Below are 5,205 nucleotides of genomic sequence, written 5' to 3' on the forward strand. Positions count from 1 at the left end.
GCATGTCACTAAAGCTCTTCATCTCTTCCCCCTCTTCATCTTAGAGTCACGCTTTACAAAGCCAGGCTTACCCACTGGTTTTAACGTTTCATCAAACTAGATTTCAGATGGTGATGTTAGAGGAGAAAGTTCCACTGAAACGCACAAGTTCTAGAAAAGTTTGCTGATATTTAAGTGGATTTAATGAAATGGCAGGATTATCTTTGGATGTTTTTAGTCATAATCCTGCTAAAACTTTGAAAGTCACCTTCTGTTGCAACAAACGAATGTGGATTTGTTCTTGTGGTATATATTTGGGACACACACACTCAAAGGTATTGAGCATGTCTAGGGCAAATTTCATCCCATATTTTCTTTTACATAACTGTTTATTCTACATAAGAAAAACGAGACTTGTTTTTCTTGTTTGTGTGAAAAGTTCAGAGTGATTTATTGAGTCTGAACGTGCCTGTGTTTAACATTCAGGGGTAATTAGATCCTAATGCAACCAAAGTCAGCACAAACATGTTCTCCTGTTTCGAACATGGTAACAGCACGCATACTAAACATGTTGAGGGTTGCTGAGCAGGCATGTATGTAAAGGTCCACTGAGACAAGGGGCAATTGGATAATGGGTTTTTATTTTAATGTACACACACTAAAAGGACCAAGGTGTTATGCTTTTAGTGTGTGGAAGCTCAGACAGTACGTCTGCATGTGTCACCATTGCGTGTGTGCGTGGGTTTCACACATTGTACATCATGCTTTCGTCCCTGTTGCTGGGACAGCGTCGGCCCATTAGTGAATTCTCCTCCATCCAGCTTGAGGAATTTTCCCAGCATGCATCTGAGGATGATGGGACCTCAGCAGGCATTCTTGTACCAGTAAACTCAACTCAATGACTAGAAAGGGAGACATACCGAGAGAGAACGATAAGTTGAAAAGACCAAATGCGTTTGCTATGTGTGACGTCAGTTATGCATCTATTGCAGAAAAAAAATATTCTTGAAATACACACAAAGAAGCCAATTACTGTTTTAATTACTGTATTTAGAAACTGCTGGTGCGTGTGCATACAGTAGAAGAATTTTTGTTCATAAATGCTTTGATATTAAACCTTTCTATTGTTGTATTTGATTTTATTTGTGGTGTTTTCTAAGCTATGTATAATTATTACCATTGCTAATATTTAGGGTTAGAGATTTTTTTATCCTCTATGTTATATAGTCAGTAAATTAGATGTGTAACTCTATATTACATATAGAAATAATCATTCTAGGATGATTAGGGTGACTTTGTAGGATAGTGCATCTGCTTTGAAAATAATAAACAAATTACAAGCATAGATACATACAATAGAACAGAGATACTAATGAAATAAACAGTGATTTATGTTTTACAGGTAAGTCTAACAGTATTCAGGTACAGAAATTGAATAATCAAATAAAGCAATAAGCCCAAAGAAGCCGTGGTTTACAGTGAATTTATAATAGCTAAGGGGCGTCGTTATGCAGGATGCGGAGCGGAGTCAAAATTTACCATGGTTTCAAGGGGCTTTTTCCTTTTATAAAACGGTTACCGCACAATACAATACAATACAAATATTAAAGCCAAAAAATATGTATCGATGCAACTTTCATGAAGTAAAATCATTAAAAGGCTTCCTTCAGCTGGAAAAAAATAGTCCCTGACCGTGAACTGCAACAGAAGTTACATTTATTACGCCATTAGATGGCAGCAAAGATTGTCTTTATGAGCGAGTCAGTCAGTCGCAAAGACTTTTATTTTTAAACTTGTTGTGAACACGGACAAGACGCAAATGACAAATGCGAAGGAAAATGCTAAATCTGAATACAGGTAATACACTCGGTCACTCGATATCTCTCACAATACTCTTCTACATAATGCAGCTTCAATGAACAAACATTATGTTTACATTGCTAAGAGTGGTTGCTAAGACAGACATACACACTCAGTGGCGCAGCGATACTTCGAACGCGGCTCAACCAATCAGAATCAAGGGCCGGAACGATCCGTTTTATAATAATACATAAAATAACACATTGCATAGTCTTCACCTTATAAACTGGGTTCCCTCCCTCGGTTGTAAGCGCGCTCCAGGCGGGGGTCTTCCTCGGTTGCAAGGGCATAGTTTTGGTTTGAACAGTGGGGGGATTGAAGTGGGAGCCGTTTAGTGGGGTCCCAGGCATGCTCCCTCGTGAGGTTTATTTTGTTTCCTGTCATCTTTTGGAATAATTTGAAAGCCAGATTTTTCCTAATATCTGTCATTATAGCAGAACACATTTACACATGGGGAAAACCAATTGTTTATACCTTGTACTTGGCCTTATGAAAAAGTATCATAGTTCTTGTAACTGTTTAACTATAGCATTTGTTACAATAAGGATTAATTACAGGTAAGACCACTGATGGCTCCTCATTACCATGCTTAGTCCAATGTTAACTTTTTTCTTTTCTTTTCTTTTTTAATCTATAGCAATTGTTAAAAAAAAAAAAAAAAACAAAAACAGTCTACACATTTAGAAACTATAGCTACAACATGCCACAGTTGTAATATAAATCTTTAGTGAAAAATCTATTCCCTAACAGATTATCAATTATAAATTCTACAACAAGTTAGTCAAAATTTACCACAATATATAAAATAAAATGTGATAAATTCTAGTTAAGGTGTCATGAGTAGTTTAAAAAGCTTCTAATGTTAGTGCAGGGTGATGTTTTCCCCTCTTTTCGTCAGTCTTTTTTGTTTATGTGGCTGTTTAGATCATGTGAAAACAGAGTGTGAGTTCGGAATTGAGTTCTCTTTTGAGTCTACAATACCTATACTTAACATTGCACATCCTGCGATGTGATTATTGCTGATGCACATATCGCGATATCAATTCTAAAACAATATATTGTGCAGCCCCAATATATATTAAAATACTAAAGTTGTCTTAAAACCTTCTTCTTTGGACAACTTAGTTCTTAGGACAACTTTGATTAACTTTTTTTTTATCCACTTCCAATGTTGAGTACTATATTTTATTTTGTTTCTTTTTTTTCTTTTTGCTTTGTTCCGTTTTGTTTAGCTTTTTCTTTTTTATTTTGTTTCATTTTTTTTTTGTTTTGTTTGGGTTTGCTTTGTTCTGTTTTGTTGAGCTATTTCTGTTTTGTTTTGTTTCATTTTTTGTTTTGTTTTGGGTTTGCTTTGTTCCGTTTTGTTTAGCTTTTTCTGTTTTGTTTTGTTTCATTTTTGTTTAGTTTTGCTTTTTGTTTTGAAAAACAAAACAGTGAAACTGAGTGTTTATTTCGCATGTTTTAGACTTGATATAATTTTCCAATTTTTGCTACAAATTAAAGTATAGTTTAGAAATGTTAATTTATCCCTTAAAATCTGTAGATTACTCTAAAGTACATGATGTTACAACCCACCACACCATTTTTGTTATTTTCATAAATGCTTCGTCATTATATGTTTTATTAACAAAATTCGGGAGGAGCAGGTGCAGATAATTAGACTAATTATCACAGGTGGAAAGCATTCAGCTAATCAACCAATGGAGTTATATATACTACAGACTTACCTCTGTTCGATTGACAGTTTATCAGCATCCCTCCACCACCCCATCTTCTCACATCTAAATTCTATCTCTCATAACCACATCCGGGTGGAGTACTCTTTGTTCGGGCCAAAATTCCGAGCTCAGAGCCCTCCCCCTGGACAGCACGCCAAATACGCATTACTTTCTCTATCTAATTATATGTATACGTGAACTCGTGAAGTTGTATAAGACAATCATGCTATGAAAGCACTTTGAGAAACTGACATTTCAAATAGGGAGAGAGCGTGAGGAATGAACAAATGAGAGGTCACTCATCATCTTACTTGAACACGCACACTGAATTACAGAAGTGTGCCGAGACAAATGAACAGAGCAAAAAGAAAAAAAAAAGACACACAGCTGAGAGGATGATTGTCATGTCACCCATTTCCTCCTCCAACTTGATCTTTCATTCTCTCTGGTGTACCATGCTCTCTCTCTCTTATACACACACAGTTTTTGAAGATGAAGATGACTCACAGGTGTTAACGTGGGAGGAGTGGCACATGAGGTCAGCAGTATCTCTCTGCCTTCACTACCGATCACTTACACACACCACATACACACACACACAATATGTACGTACTCACAGCCATGTACACTTTGTAAAATCTTTCATGCACACGTGTCTTGTCGTTTAGGTCACTAAATGACATAATCCACCATATGTTATTTTACAATAATATGCGTAGGCCTATATATATTTGCTTTTTTTTTTTTTTTTTTAGTTTTGCATTTTGTTTTAAAAACATTTTTTTGCAAGTGTCTTAGACTTCTACAATTTTCTACAATTGTATATATGTTGGTATAATTAAATTATATTATACTTATATTGGTATTATTATTATTGGTATTAATAAAAGTTCCTGCATCAGCTACTAAAATACAGATATATGATGCCCACTATTGGATAGAAAAGCCATTTTTGTCATAGAGGTACAATGGGATCAAATGTATAATTTGTATTATGTATCATTTTTAGACAGATGAACAAAAGTTAACATAATGAATGACTGGAGGACTGGGTGAAGGTCTAGGGCCCTCTACTGTCTGAAATAAGTACTATATCGTAATAAAAGGCCTGAACTGCTTTATCAACTTTTTTATTTTCATTTTATTACATTTGCTTTTTTGCTGTCCTTTCTCTGAAACATCAGTTGGATGTCATAATCATTTAAATCGTTGGAAAAATTTCCAACAGGATTATCTCTGGAAAAATTTGAATATTAAAAGTCAAATGTCAAGGGTCATTCTCAGTTGAAGTCCCCATGTATTAGTACTGACTGACTAAAGGACACTTAGCTTATTTGCATTGATTCAACTCTGTAATGTCAAACCATTTTTTATCAGCATTTTACTATAGTTACATTTATATTGGCCTTGTTAAGCTCAAAAGTTCAAGCCTGTTAGAGGGCGGGAAAACACATAAAACACATATCTGCAAATTATGTTTTAGTTTAATGCCATGCAATCTGTCAAGGCAAAGGGAACACTTTGGTTGGAAAAGCATGAGTCATATCTGCCATATGGAGATATAGCAATAGCTGAATAGCATTGATTATGTTGCAATCCAGAGGCTCTGAACCCACCTGAACCTTGTCAATGTCCATTTCTACTTAGC

At 35.3% G+C, this 5,205-nt stretch overlaps 1 long non-coding RNA gene across 1 annotated transcript; it reads right to left on the reverse strand.

The window, feature by feature from the left end:
• Nucleotides 1-603: 603 nt before the first annotated feature.
• On the reverse strand, nt 604-2,345 carry LOC125262853. The gene is made up of 2 exons (XR_007183639.1): nt 2,058-2,345; nt 604-881 (listed from the first exon to the last, which is right to left on the reverse strand). It is a non-coding gene; the product is annotated as an uncharacterized LOC125262853 (long non-coding RNA).
• Between the last annotated feature and the right edge of the window lie 2,860 nt (nt 2,346-5,205).

This window comes from Megalobrama amblycephala, linkage group LG2 (genome assembly GCF_018812025.1).
Source record: "Megalobrama amblycephala isolate DHTTF-2021 linkage group LG2, ASM1881202v1, whole genome shotgun sequence".
In the NCBI taxonomy this organism is placed as follows: domain Eukaryota; kingdom Metazoa; phylum Chordata; class Actinopteri; order Cypriniformes; family Xenocyprididae; genus Megalobrama; species Megalobrama amblycephala.